General features: G+C 45.7%; 1 long non-coding RNA gene across 1 annotated transcript; it reads left to right on the top strand.

Moving 5' to 3' along the window:
* On the top strand, positions 5,206-15,582 carry LOC106508820. Its single transcript, XR_001305885.2, has 4 exons — positions 5,206-5,858; positions 6,042-7,362; positions 11,862-12,110; positions 14,894-15,582. It is a non-coding gene; the product is annotated as an uncharacterized LOC106508820 (long non-coding RNA).

Raw genomic sequence — 15,857 nt, 5'->3', positions numbered from 1 at the left:
AAAAAAAATAAGTATCTGAGAAAGAGGTATTTGAACAGAGGCAAAACCCATCACATGGGGTGGTATTTATTAGGTTTGCCCTGGACATAATCTAGAACCTTCGTAGTATCCTGGAGTGCTTTGCGAATATGACTAAACCTATACCCTCTCTACCCAGAAAAAAAAATCCACACATGCCTGCGCACACACAGAGATATTTGCAATCTTGTCAGCGATTTCAAGAGATTAAAGGATGCACTGCACTACATTCCTGGAACCCCAGACTAAGAACCTCTGCTCCATCTTAACTGGATCTTTTTCTCCATTTCTACTCCTCCCTCCCCAAGGGCAGGATGGAAATCACGGTTGGCTCTGTGTCTACTGGAAGTGACCACAGTTCCTTGCACATAGTGGGAGCTCAATATGTGGTCAGTGGAAAAAATGCACATGTGTTGAGAAAAGTTGACCCATTCATTGACAAATAGCTTCTGTGCTTCCTTTCCACCTGTCCAGAACCCCCAACACACACACCCCACCAAAGAAATGGAGGTGCTACAACCTGCCTTGTGGGGAGTAGGAGTTCTCCTGACATTCCTGGAGAGTTAGTGACCAAGGACACCTGCCCCAGACCCCTTGGGCTTCTGTGGTCCGCTGTCCTCTGTGATGAGTGGGAAGGTGGCAATACTGCCCCAGGGATGGTTTGAAATTATATGGAGGTACTTTTTGGTTGTCAGTAGGGATGCCCATCAGTGTGGACTGGCTGAGGCTCCAGACACTTTGCAATGTGCAGGCAAACCCTACCTTCATAGCAAAGAATTGTCCAAAGTTCCAGACGACCTCCGTGTGGGCCATCAGATATTCACATGGGTAAAAACCTGTTTATAAACCTGTGTTCCTAGATGTCAGCTTGGTGTTGCACATCACAAAGTAATCTTTTTTTTTAAATTTTATTTTTATTTTTTTGTCTTTTGTTGTTGTTGTTGCTATTTCTTGGGCCGCTCCCGCAGCATATGGAGGTTCCCAGGCTAGGGGTCGAATCGGAGCTGCAGCCACCGGCCTACGCCAGAGCCACAGCAACGCGGGATCCGAGCCGCGTCTGCAACCTACACCACAGCTCAGGGCAACGCCGGATCGTTAACCCACTGAGCAAGGGCAGGGACCGAACCCGCAACCTCATGGTTCCTAGTCCAATTCGTTAACCACTGCGCCACGACGGGAACTCCACAAAGTAATCTTTTGCATCCTTTGAATGTACGCTGAATTTTCCCAAAGTGAGGCTACCGCTTAAGTCAACGTAAGACTGTCTATCACTTGGTTTTGGAACTTTACCGAGAGTTGTCCACCTTTTGAAAAATCACAATACCAGGATCTACACCTCTGATGAGATTTGAGTCACCAGCACATCACATCTGCAGCAGTGCAGCTAATTCATTCATGGTGGGTCTACACAGACCTGCAAGCCCTGACTACCTCATCATGTCTTGTAGCATAGCCGGGGCCCACCATCTACACATTTAAATGCATATTCTTCTTTTAAATTTTTTAATATTTCTCCTTTACTTTATAGTAAAGGCATTATTGATTTTTTTTTTACTTGTGTGTAGAGGAAAATTTTCTTATCTAGGTGTTTGATTCCAAGAGAGTGAAAGGAATGTAACAAAAAAAATATGTAAGTCTGATAGTGAACTGTGACTGTGCCATTGACATGGGGAATCATTAAGGATGCCCAAAGGCAAGTAACCGTGTATTCAATTTATTAATGACAGTGTATTAAGTTTGGCTTTAAAAATAACACAAATTTTCATATAAGAAGAAGCCCAGTAGCAGGTAGTTCGAACATTGGTTTAGCAGTTTAACGAGATGGAAAAGGTACCCAGCTGATAGCTGGCTCCCTTCAGTGTGTGGGCATTTATGCTCGGGCTTGTCCCTTCACGGATTCAAGAGGACTCTGGCCCCTGAGGTTGTATCCAAGAGGAAGAGGCACTAGTTTTCCCTTGCATGGCTCTTTTTATTAAAGAGGAAGACGTTTTCCAGAAGCTCTAGGGAAGACTTCTCTTCTTGCTGAATTCACCAAGATTTAATTGGAGGCCCTTGGGAATGTACCTAGATGCCCATGGCCTCAAGGGAAGCCAGGAAAGTCAGTCTTTTCAGTATGAAGTAGAGAGGGGTTCTGCTGGCAAGAATATGGGGGAGGGTGGCTATAGGTTATAATCAAAACTCTGCCACTCATAGTGGTGCATATGACTTCTCAGGAACAAAAATCAAACTAAAACAGAAAGCAAGAGCAAATGTAGCTTTTAGAATGATGTGACTATACATTTATGCTTGAACCAGAAGTGTGAAAACATTGGCCAGTTAGTCTCTGTTTGACAGTATTGAGTCTTCATCACTCTTTGCCCCTTGTTGCCATAATCTGATTCCAATTCAAAGTGGCATGTTCTGTGTTAAAAAAAAAAAAAATCTTCAAATCTGTCCCCTATCTCAGCCTTGTTATGGGTACCAAATGAGGATATATGCAAATAGACAAAACTCTTTACACGTGAAGGATATTCTTTTTTTTTTTTTTTTTTTTTTTGTCTTTTCTAGGGTCACACCTGCGACATATAGAGGTTCCCAGGCTAGGGACCTAATTGGAGCTGTAGCCGCTGGCCTACACCACAGCCACAGCAATGTGGGATCTGAGCGAGTCTGTGACCTACACCACAGCTCACAGCAATGCCAGATTCTTAACCCACTGAGCAAGGCCAGGGATCGAATCCGAGTCCTCATGAATATTAACTGGGTTTGTAAACCACTGAGCCACGACGGGAACTCCAAAAATCTGCATATTTTAATTGAAGTTTTACAACTTTCAAACTAGAGACCTAATAGGCTAAACTACTTGAATATTGAGAATGTGATCCTTTTTATCCAGAGAATAAAAAAACAGGAGTTCCCCTTGTGTCTAAGCAGGTTGAGAACCCGCATAGTATCTAGGAGGATGCAGGTTCCATCCCCCACCTCGCTCTGTGGGTTAAGGATCCAATGTTACCGCAAGCTATGGTGTAGGTCGCAGATGCTGCTCAGATTTGGCATTACTGTGGCTGTGGTGTAGACCAGCAGCTGAAGCTCTGATTCGACCCTTAGCCTGGGAACTTCCATATGCCTCAAATGTGGCCCTAAAAAGCACAAAAAAAGAAAGAAATACAAAAACACTAATTTGAAAAGATACATGTATCCGTAAGTTCATCATTTATTTTACAATAGCCAAGATATGGAAACAACCTAAGTGCCCATCAGTGGATAAATGAATAAAGATCTTTAAAAACACAAAATTGGAGTTCCCCGGTGCCTCAGTGGGCTAAAGCTCTGGCAATGTTACGGTTGTGGCTAGGGTCACTGCAGTGGGACTGTTTCGATCCCTGGGCCCAGGGGGTCATCTATGTGTATAGAACGCCCCTTTGCTGCTGTGCAATGGAGCCAAGTTAACCATGGTGACCACGTGTCATGGATTTTCACTCTCAAAAGTGTTCTGGCAAAAAAAAAAAAAAAGCTCCCATCATGGCTCAGTGGTTAACGAACCCAACTAGCATCCATGAGGATACAGGTTCGATCCCTGGACTCGGTAATTTTTTTTTTTCCCCAGAATATCATCTTATTGTGAGGTTAAATATAACAGTATAAAAAGTATAATTCATATAATAACACTAGCTGCCATTTACGGACCACTTACAAAACTCTAGCCACTATGCTACATGCAACATGTTTAATCCTGCATGGAGTTACTGTCTGTGCCATCCTACAGGTTGAGAAAGGGTAACAGTATGTGATTTATTTGCCCGTTGAAGAGCACTCAGGTTGTAATGGCCTCGGTAATTTATAAATGGTCACCTCACTAACTGATTTAAAGTTTCTCGATTATAAACACACATTCATTCCCAAATCCCTGGCTTTAGGATCGAAGAAGGAAAAGGTAAGAGAAGGAGAAAGCTGTAGGGTTGGGAAGTTGGAGCCGAAGAGTGTTGAACAGGAAAGAAAAAAAAGAGTAGACAAAAAAAAAAAAAAGTAAATAAAACAACCTCCCATTAGAAAGAACAAAAATCCAGAAGTCATTCCTGCAGGTACTCTGCTCCTTGGCTGGGAGGCGTGGTGGGGAAGGAACATTTCACAAGGGCCGGATGAATGGATGGCTTGTTCCCTCCAAAGAGACTTGCAGCTGGACACCAGTAGTCCGACCGAACAGCAGTCCTGTTTCTCAGGTAGCCTTCCCGGGCCACCAGGTGTTACAAGCCCTTCAGAGAGGAACAGATTTTAAAGGGGAATCGAAACTATTTTTAGATCCCGCCAGGGCAGCTGATGGACAGAATGACGGATGCTTACTACGGTGTAGCTGTTTTCATTCCCGACCCAACTATGCACACAGCACTGTGGGTTCATGACTGGTGTGGTTCGTGCTCTCTGCCAGCAAGACGCATTCTATGAAATATGCAACGAAGAGGGGTAGGGACCAGTTTACCAGTTCTTCTAAATAAAATAGAAAAATAATGACCAGGCCATAAGAAGACCAGGCAAGTTGCTCTGGAATTTTGAGATCCTATTGGGAGAGAGGGTGATGTGACATGTACGTAACACTGTCCTTTTAGGAGTGTCATTCAGTACAGCAAAACTGAGGGTTCTTTGGGATCAATGTCACCAAATTCTTTAGCTAAAATAATAATAAATTTTAGTATGGCTTGATGATTCAACGTTCCAGTTTTGGATCAACTTGCCTTGGTTCAAATCCCAGCTTCACCAGTTACCAGTAACTTGAGGCAAGTTTCTTGACCACTATGTATCTGTTTCCTCATCTACAAAATGGGTATAATTATACTACCTGCCTCATAAGATTGTTGAGAAATGTTGATGAGGGAAATGCTTAAAATGGTCTCTGGCACATGGTAGTGCGTGTTAATGTCACTTGTGGCTCATCACCACTGTTCAAAAGTGTAATTGCCGGGTTTCATTGTAATCTCTTAAATGTACAGCTTGCTATAGTCAGTTCGATGAGGCAGGGAATTTTTTTTTTTTTTTTTTTTTTTTTTTTTAAGGGCCAAATGTGCAGCATGTGGAAGTTCCCAGGCTAGGAGTCAAATTCGGAGCTGCAGTTGCTGGCCTCCATCACAGCGGCAGCAGCCAGGGATCCGAGCCGCATCTGCAACCTACACCGCAGCTCACAGCAATGCTGGATCCTTAACCCAGCAAGGCCAAGGACTGACCCTTCATCCTCATGGATACCGGTGGTGTTTGTCACTGCTGAACCACAAAAGGAAGTCCCAGAGTGACATTCTGATGCATGTCCTAGTTTATCTCGCTTGAGTGGTTGGGGAAGAGAAGGGCTGTGAAAGAACAGAGCTTTTATAAAACAGAATAACAGGGTGGCTGGGCTTCTGTGCTGCCGTGGTTACAAAACACTGAGAGAAGTCATAAGAAATTGACAGTAATTAGAGTTTCCCAGCGCTGGAGAGTTAGGACTGGGATGTTTTCATTCCACAAGCGTCACCTAAGCACCTGCCTGCACAAAGCTCTTGACTAGGACCCTTCTGTGCTGCAAACACATATCTAATGCTTAGGAGTTCCTTCTTTCACTCACTTATTCCATAAATCTGTGAGTGTTTATTACATGCCAAGAACTGTTCCAGGGGCTGTGGATAGAATGACAAATACCCCAGGGTCCTGAGCTCTGGAGCCTTGCAGAATATGAGGAGGCTGGCCGATAATAAGCCTCAGATGCAAGCTTGATCAGCAATAGCTGGGGGAACTTGGGGAGCACAGAGAAAGGATGCCAAACCCAGGCTCTTGATGCTTGCGAGTCAATCTCAGGTTTGGGCACCGCTAGGAACGGCATCCGGAAGAGTTTCAAGGTGAGTCCTTCCTGACTTTATGTCAGATTGGGAAAGGCAGGAGAAGCTCAGTCAGTTTAGTGTGAGCAGCAGGGGCGGGGGCAGGAGTGGGGGGACAGGCACTGGGCAAGGCGGGGAGGACACTGTGCACTGGCTCTTTGCTGACAATCCCGTGAAGTCAGGATCGCTATTGTCTTTTGACAGATGAGGAACCGGCTCTCAGCTGTGGAGCTGAGTGAAGGAGGTGGATGTGGCTTCAACCCTTGGTTTTTCCACTGCTCACCAGGAGGTCAGTTCTAGAAGGACCAATGGAGTCCAGGCAGGAGGTTATGGAAGAAAATTAAGAGCAAATGGTTACACTCTGAGTGATAGAAATATGCTTGAAATTAGATTATACTAGGAAGCTGACAATGCTAGGTGTCCCCTGGTGTGATCAAACCTGGATGAAGATTTAGACAAATCAAGTTCATTAGCAGCAGCCTGATAAGCCCAAAGACAAGTGTTCATTCACTCAGGGGAGTTGAACTGCCCAGTCAAGGAGACTACCTGTGATTTTTCTCTTGTGAACCGCCTGTGTGGCTCTAGGACTTACGCAAATGATCTTTGAATGTTGGGACTTATGCAAATGATCTTTGAATGTTGGGACTTATGCAAATGAGATTTGGATGTTGGGACTTATGCAAATGATCTTTGAATGTTGGGACTTATGCAGATGACTTTGAATGTTGGGACTTATGCAAATGAGCTTTGACTGCTGGGACTTATGCAAACATGCTTTGAATATGGATGAAGTCTGTCTCTCCATCAGTTGCAGACTGCCGCTGCTCCTCCCCTCCCAATCCAGTTTTTCTTTCTCGTCTCGCTCGGTTCTTTGAATGGTTTTGCTCCTCCATTTCTAAGACCTCCTTCAGTATCACCCCATCCTGGGTCAGTTACAGGTCATGTTCAACTCCAAGGAACAGAAAACTTGACTCAACAATGGCTTCAACAGATCAGGAGGTTTAATTTTCCTTTTTGGCCATGGCCAGCACTGGCGGAGAGACCGAGGGAGTTAAGGCTGAGATAGCTGCCAATTTTTGCCGCAATCCTGTTATCATAACCATATTCTAAATGGAAAGAGCAGGAAGCACCCAGGAGGAATGGGAAATCCCTGTGTTTGAAACGCAAAACCAGTCCAGAAATGGCCCACAGACTTCTCCTGGGTCTCATCAGTCAGAGCTGAGGTTGAGCCTACCCAGCCAGGAAGGCGGCTGGAAGGTACCGTTTTTCACCTGAGACCGTTGCTGCCTCACACAGATCCGTGAGGCCAGACCTTCGAGAACATCAAGCGAAACCAGCTGCCAACAGGATCACAAATGTGTGCAGTCCCGTGAGAGGACGTGCGTCCTCACAGAGTTTGGGGTTTCTCTTCCAACTTCCCGGTCCTGTCCCAGTTCCCGTGGGAGACTCAAGGCAGAATCGGGAGCAGCTCACAGACTGGCTTTGAGGACCTTGCCACCCAGTGGGGAGATCCACGCAAACCCAGGTAACGACAACATGCCTGCGTTCTGACCTGCAGCGTGATGGTTTGGGATCCATAGATGTGGCAGGCAGTTTATAAAGATTGAAGGGGAAATGTCTTTTTCCATAAGAAATTAACAAAGGGCTCAAGATATATTTTAGGAGGTTGAAAAATGTCACTGGTCCACTTGGTCATTGCATCATCAAAAATAGTAAATAAACCATTTATGGAGAACCTGAGTATGGCGAATATTTATAAAATAAGCATCAAAATTCACTGACAGTGTCTGATGATATCGCGGGTCATCCTTCAATTGCTGGCTGTGCTGTCCTCCACCGTCTCCATCACTGGAATGTTTACAGAGAAGGTTCGGTGCTTTTCCAAACACCACGCTCCCCCTGGTGGGGTCCTTCAATGAGGTGAACCACATCCTGTGGTCAACAGCACAATCCCTTTGCCTTTTTCAGAGAAACTGAAAACACCTACTCACTCCCATCAGGAGAGTTTTTCACTGCTTCTGAATCTGGGAGTCCATGTGCAAAGTTCACGGGCGTTTTCTGGTTATACATGTAACTCAGAAGTGGAGAAATTCTGAAAAAACGTGTGTTCATAGGCTCAGACTCCTGACCAGGCCAGTGACATGGTCATGACAGGCAACGACCTCCTTGGTAACTGGAGGTTACCCTGCCGTGCTGGTGAGAGTCTTGCTCTCTCCCCAAGGCTGCTTGGTCACTCTGCACTGGGCAACCAGTAAGAGACCAGCGAACCTTCACCAGGCACTTTAAATCATATGGCCCTTAAATGGGGTGTGTGTGTGTGTGTGTGTGTGTGTGTGTGTGTGTGTGTGTCCATGCCTATGTGTGGCTGCTTGAAATTTTAACTTTTTAAAATATTTTATTCTGAAAAGAAAGCATGTGATGTGATGGCTCCATAGGGATACAGAGCCTTATAGGAACCCAAAGGAAGGTCTTTCCATGTGAGGCATCAAGCTTGGTCCTTCAGGGGACATGACGTCTAAACTGACATCTCATGAAGTTTAAGCTCCTTTACCTAGACCCTCACCCAACCTCCTATTTCTGCAACTCCATCCTGGACGTTGTGCAACTAAACCTCTTTTTTTTTTTTTTTTTTTTTTTTTTTTTTTTTTTTTCCATTTTTGGAGCTGCACCTGCAGCATATGGAAGTTCCCAGGCTAGGGGTCAAATTGGAGCCACAGTTTCTGGCCTATGATGCCACAGCCACAGCAATGCCAGATCTGAGCCATGTCTGTGACCTACACCACAGCTCACGGCAATGCCAGATTCCTGACCCACAGAGCGCGAGGCCAGGGATCGAACCTGCATCCTCATGGATGCTAGTCAGATTCCTATCCGCTGTGCCACAACGGGAACTCCCCAGCTAAGCCTTCTTGATGGAGAAAGTTCTTCCTAGGAGATTGCTGGCCTCACATTAACAAACCTTCTCTCCGGGACAGGTTCATTGCACTTCATGCTGATTGCTTCAGACTAAAATTCAGAGGGTGACTTTCTGAGCCTTTCCCCGCTGGACTGGAGCTTCCTGTAGAGACAGGATTGATGAGACACCCCTTGTTTTTACCCAAAAGGGTAGGATTTTTTCCTTCTCTATGGGAATGGCCTCAACTCATTATCAAGATTTCCAAGGCAGCTTTTAAATGTCAGCTCTGTGAGTTTTAATCCCAAACATTTGAAAACAGTTTTCCGTCTGGCTTATCTAGCAAGATTTGAAAATGGAGTTTGGTGTTTTTATTGTTTTCAACCATGTTAACTTTGGAAGGCCTGCTGCTGGGTTCTTTTCACGTTATTCTAAGTATGTCAGAAGGTTTTAATATAGGACTGAGTTGTGTTCTAAGAACAGACGGAAAAGCCAACACCTATCTGGTTCCAGCACAAGTACCACTGTAGCCGGACCAAGGCCGTGGACACAGCCTTGCCCCAGCCCAGGAGCAGGAGAGGGGAGGAGGGGACCCGAAATAGGCCCCTCGGAAGCATTAGCAGCACCAAAGTTATGATCGCAGCAAGCAGGCATGGGGTCGCTCCCTGCCACCCCGCCACCCCACCACCCCACCACCCCACCATGTTCAGAGTTGCTCGGGGTGGAAGGATTCTTCAAGGATCTCTCAATTCCTCATTGCACATCCTTGCTAACAGATACCCTTGCCACCCACCCTACCCTGGTCTCTATTTGCCACCAGCAGCCACGGTCCTGGGACCATTGTCCAGCTGGGTGTCCTCCAGAGGAACTAATGAAGAGATATGACTATGCCCATCTCCAAAGAACCTTGAGTCCCCCCTGTGTACTTTCTTATTGATGTGCTGGCGCGGTCCTGTCACTAGTTGGCTATTTTCCGATTTAAAATATTTAACCTCATGGATTGAAGAATGGCAGTATTATCCAAACGTTAGGCTCCTCAAGTGATCATTTTCAAGGAGCTAGAAGGATTTTCAAGTGAAAATGTCAATCCTGTCAGGAAGCAAATTGCTTACTTGGGTGGGAGGGTTTTTAACGCTGCCATGGGTCTCCAGATTAATCGTCGCCATCCTAGAGGGGGCTGCCCCTGGTCACAAGACAGCTCTTGTTCCCACCAGCTGTCCCAGCTCCATTCTAACCCCATTGAATTCAGGCTGTTACTGGTCCAACCTGGAGCCTCCCCGGAAGCTCCTGCACTTGCCAGTGGTTCAGGAAGTGGGTTCGGGGTCAGACTGAGCTGCCCTCTATTTTGGGGAGCTTGAGCGAAGCCCTCATACCTCCTCACTCATTCTCTCTTCTCCTCACTCCCCAGGTCCTGCCGAGGACCCAGGGAAACCGTGATGTAGGAATATGACATTACTGAAAATTTGCTGTGCGGTAGGCTCTTGGCTAGGACTTTCGACACAGCTTCTCTTCAAAGCCTCAGAAAAACCTAGGAAATGGACCCTATTATCATTTCCACTTGGTAGATGAGGCAACAGGTTGAGAAACAGTAGCAAGTGACATGGCTAGGAAGATTCCCAAACCTGTATCTTTCCCATCGTGCAGTGCCGAGTCCTGGAAGTTCCAAATTGTCCTAAATTCCTTAGATACTCCCATCACGTGTGGAAAGAGGTGGAGAGAGAAAGACAGTAAAGATGCACATCACAGGGCACCTGAGATCCGGCCAGGACACCAGAGTCTCTGCTACTGAAAGGAATCTGTTAATGGCCCAGACAAGAATCACTGGTGGTTACACAACAGCTGTGGCTCCCCCGAAGGGTTAGCATTCATAATGGCAGGAATGCAGAATCCCTGAGCTAGATAAGATACACCGTAGACGGAGAGGAACCACATCTTGGTCAGCACTAAGGTCAGATAAGGTGGAGAGGCTGAGTTGCTTGGCTCCTGGCAGGAATCACATCGATTCCAGGTATTTGCCATGGTGATCTCGGGTGTTCATCAAAACTATCATTGGTCCATTTGTCATTCTCCCTCTCTTATTTCCCAAATGACATATTTAATCATCAGAAACAAATGAAATGGAGCATTTACAGCAGAGAAGAGAACACATCAGTGCCTTTTGCAAATGGCACTGGGGCCAATGGGGTCTTCAGGCTGTCCCTAACTGATCCCCAACAGCAAACATGCCCCCTGTGGCCCTCTCAGTCTGTCCCAAGAAAGGGGAGGAGGGATCTACCAGCCCGGTGGACTCAGATCTCCCGGCTTGTTACTCACTCCTGACCAACATAGAAGCACCCCCACCCCCGCCCTCTCGGGTCATCGTTGTGTTTCATGGCTTGGGGCAACATTGTTAGCCTGAAGAACCACTGTGTCCACAGTGGTCTTTGCAACTTCTTGGCCAATGGCTACCAATGGCCCAGTCGTTTCGTGTCCTCCCGGGTAGCTAGCTGTCCCACCAGGTGTCACAGTTTTCCTGGGGTCGGTTGGCCTTAAGGGAGGTAAGCAGAGAATTGTATCCACTCCACCTGCTTAACACGTGGGTAGCAGTAGGGAAGATGTAATAGAAGGGAAGAGTGAATGCACTGAGCCTTCGAGAAGAAGAGTCCATGAAACCTAAGTTCTTCTGACAGAGTTTTGGGGTAAGTTCTGCAACTTGGGATATGGCCCAACATGGGACTGCCCATCCTCTTTGCTCTCACAGTACACAAAGACTATGTTCACATCTGAACCACACACCGGGGGACAAGGTAAAGAGATGTGGCCACTCAGAGCCAGGAAGCTCTAGGGTCCACTCACCACCCTGAGAACCGAGGGACCAAAGTCTGGGCACGCCTTTGTGGACCTCTGGAAAAATCAACAGAATGGTCTGATGAAAAGTCAGAGGAGTCAGTCTTGGGACTAATGATGTGGCTATTTCTCCCTTGGGCAGCTTAGGAACCAACAGTACTACTTGGGGGTCTGGAGCAACCTCATAACCCCTCCCTCATCTGGGGTTAAACCCCACTTCAGGCTAATCCCCCCAGCAATACTGAACTGATATTGAAGAGGTCTCCCTTCGATGACACTGTATCAATTCTGTTTCTCTCAAATAGCCAGCATGTCAACAGTGCACTAGAGAAAGCATGTGAAGGAAAAGAATTTTCTTTGGTTCACATCATCACTGAGCATCGTGTACCTAACCTCATCCTTCTATGAAGTCTTTGAAAAAAGACTGCTTTATTTGGAAATGCGACATCCTGCCAAATGGTCTCAAGATATATCTGCTATTTGATTCTGGATAATCTCCACCTTGCCACATCTCAGGTCCAATGTGAAATGTTGATCTATTAATTTTTAAGTGGGTATGTATTTTTTTTGGCTACACCCATAGTATGCAGAAGTTCCTGGGCCAGGGATCAAACCCAAGCCACAGTGATGACAATGCCAGATCCCTTAGCCCATTGAGCTACCAGGAAACTACTTAAGTGGGCATATTTTTTATAATTTAGTTTATCTTCAATTAAATGTGTGATAAAACACCATATCACAAAGATATGCTATCCTTAACTGAAGTCCATGTGACCACACTAAAAATAACAAAAGATAGAAGTGACCTAATTTTGCTTGTATCAGTTTATAAAATGTAATCTAATAAGTGGTTTTGATATGACCCAGCAAGCCTACTCCGAAGTTCACATACCCAAGAGCAATTTGTGCAAAAGTCTGCCAAAAGGCATATACAAGAATGTTCTTAGTAGCTTTATTCATAATAATTCCAAACTGTAAACAACCCGCATGTCCATCAACAAGAGAAGGGCTAAGTAAATTGTGTTATAGACACATAACGGGACACAACTTAGCAAGAAGGGCTACAAACTCCTCCCAACAACATAGATGAATCTCACAGACATTACATTGAGTAATAGAAGCCAGACACCAAAAAAAGCGTGAATTGTATAGTTTCACTTATATGATGCTCAAGAACAGGTGTGTGGCCTGGTACCTCCAGGTGGAGTACCAGGAGTTGACTGGAAGGAGAACAAGGAACTTTCTAGACACATGTGCTAGATACGTGCTACATCTGGATCTCAGTGTGAGTTACAAAGGTGTGCACATATTTAAACACAAAGCAGCACACTTCAGATTGGTGCTTTTTACTCTCTTTACTATATGTACACTATATCTCAGTAAAAAAAACATAGATTTAACCTGCATTTAGTGGCTCCGAACTGCTTCTAGTTTGGGGCTGCCCAATTCCAGCCATTTTTTGCCTAAATAAACTCTTAAAGGTAAAAAAAAAAAAAAAAATACATTTAGTATCTAGGAAAATTTCCCTAGTGACCTAATTGTCCCTGTGTTAAAAAAAAAAAAAAAAAAAAAAAAAAAAAAAGTTGAATCAGGCAAGGCCTGAACCCTTTGAGAAAGAAGCAGGGATCGAATATCACTTCAGGATCAGCTGGAAAAACCACTGGTGAAACCAGAAGATAGTCCCTCTGCTGACCTGGTCCACCCTGAAGTCTCAACAAGGGGCTCTTCTACCTTTTCTGTTTGCCACGTCCACATTTTCCCATCTGGGACTTGTTACAGACTGACCTGTACCTCCAAAATTCATACACGGAAGCCCTAAGAAGCCCCCAATGTGACTATTTGGAAATAATCTTTAAAGAGGTGGTTAGGGAGTTCCCATCATGGCTCAGCAGTAATGAACCTGACTAGCATTCATGAGGATGCAGGCTTGATCCCTGGCCTGACGCAGTGGGTTAAGGATCCGGCGTTGCCATGAGCTGTGGTGCAGGTCGCAGATGTGGCTCAGATCCCTCACTGCTGTGGCTGTGGTGTAGGCCAGCCGCTACAGCTCTGATTGAACCCCTAGCCTGGGAACTTCCATATGCCGTGGGCACGGCCCTAGAAAGATAACAAAAAAAAGAGGTAGTTAGGACGTTATTGGGGTGGGTCCTGATCCAGTCTGACTGGTGTTCTTCTAAGAGGAGATCAGACACAGCCACACACAGGGGACAGATCACGTGAAGACCCGGGGAGAAGACAGCTGTCAGCAGCCCAAGGAGAGAGACCTTAGAAGAAACGGACCCTGCCAGCACCTTGACCTCAGACTCCCAGTGTCCAGAACTGCAAGAAAATGAAATTTCCGGAGTGCCCTTGTAGCTCAGTGGGTTAAGGATCCGCCATTGTCACTGCAGCGGCTCAAGTCCCTGCTAAGGGATGGGTTCAGTCCCTGACCCAGGAACTTCCACATGCCGCAGGTGTGGTCAAAAAGGAAAAAAATAATTAATTTCTGTCATTTAAGCCACACAATCCATGGTGCTTTGTTATGGCAGCCCCCAGACTCAGATGAGTGCTTCTACGGGTTGAGACAAGCCACACTCCTGCTCTGGCCTCCTGTTGGCTGTGGTGGGTTCCCCTCAGTAGGCTTTATCCTCAATCTGTGTCCGGGCCTCAATTCCAGATGATGTTTGGCATCCTGGACCCATCCAAGAACAAACCAAGTCAGACAAACATGGGAAGCACAAGGCCCATTTTCTAAAATGGGGAGAAAGAAAAAGTAGAGGGATAAAGTCTAACAAGCTCACGATAAATGTCTCAGGCTCCTTAAATTTTCTTTAGAATGTAAAAAAATTTCATCTTTTTTTAGGGCTACACCTGCGGGATATGGAAGTTCCCAGGCTAGGGGCGGAATCAGTTGCAACAGCTGGCCTACAACACACCCACAGCAACGTCGGATCCAAGCTGCATCTGCAAACAGCACCACAGCTCATGGCAATGCCAGATCCTTAACCCACCGAGCGAGGCCAGGGATCAAACCTGCGTCCCCAAGGATATTAGTAGGGTTCATTACAGCTGAACTACAATGGGAACTCCTCCTTAACTTTAATATTGTCCTCAAGGAAAGTAATTGTTTTGTCCTATTTGGGGACGTTCTTTTTTAAAAAAGAAAATAAGTGGGAGATGTAGTAATTGAGGTCCAGAGCATCAAAGAGCTGTAGAGTTTTTCCAAAATGTATTACACTATCGAAAAGCTGTGTGTTTTTTTAATGTTAATGTGGTTAAACCCATGAGAAGTTGATGTTCACATCTAGGAAGATGGAGTAGATGTAATATTCTTTATTGCTTTCTCTCGTACAACTAGAAACCCTGGATGCTATGTATAAAACCATGAAACGAGGAAAGAAGAGGGCAGATCAGCTAGAGACCCTGGGACCCAAAGAATGGCACAGTGGTGAGTTCCCAGTTTCTTTTTGTGTCATGTGCCCCAAGCTTAGACCTGAAGAAGCAGGCAGCTGGGAAACACCTATGGGCCAGATAAGAGAAAGTCCCAGGTGAAGCCAGCCCTCTCCATGCCCTCTGTCTTCTCTCCAGGCCCGCTCTATGGTCTCTCCAGGCCCTCTCTGTGCTCTCTCCAGGCCCTCTCCAGCCAAAGGAGCTGGGACAGGGCCATCTGGGAAGACAGGTTATTTTAGACAATAGCTGTTCTACTCCAGTCAAATACCACAGCAAAAAACTGTGGTCCCATGCATGCCAGAAAAGGCCACATAGGGAGCCTAGACTTAAACTTTGCAGGCTTCAAAGAGATACCCCTACCCCATGCCCTTCCCTATCCTACGAGGGGGTGATATCAGAGAAAGCTGATAACCCCACCCAACAGTAGCAGAGTGCACATTTTCTACAAGTGCCCACAGAGCAGGTATCACATCACGATAGACCATATTTGGGCCATAGTGGAATCAAATTAGAAATCAGTAACAGGGAGACACATGCACCCGCATGTTCATTGCAGCACTATTCACAATAGCCAGGACGTGGAAACAACCCAAATGTCCATCGACAGATGACTGGATTCGGAAGATGTGGTATATATACACAATGGAATACTACTCAGCCATAAAAAAGGATGACATCATGCCATTTGCAGCAACATGGATGGAACTAGAGAATCTCATACTGAGTGAAATGAGCCAGAAAGACAAAGACAAATACCATATGATATCACTTATAACTGGAATCTAATATCCAGCACAAATGAACATCTCCTCAGAAAAGAAAATCATGGACTTGGAGAAGAGACTTGTGGTTGCCTGATGGGAGGGGGAGGA

Source organism: Sus scrofa, chromosome 1 (genome assembly GCF_000003025.6).
Source record: "Sus scrofa isolate TJ Tabasco breed Duroc chromosome 1, Sscrofa11.1, whole genome shotgun sequence".
In the NCBI taxonomy this organism is placed as follows: Eukaryota; Metazoa; Chordata; class Mammalia; order Artiodactyla; family Suidae; genus Sus; species Sus scrofa.
Note: the sequence above shows the minus strand (reverse complement) of the source record. Positions and strands in the feature narration are given on the sequence as shown.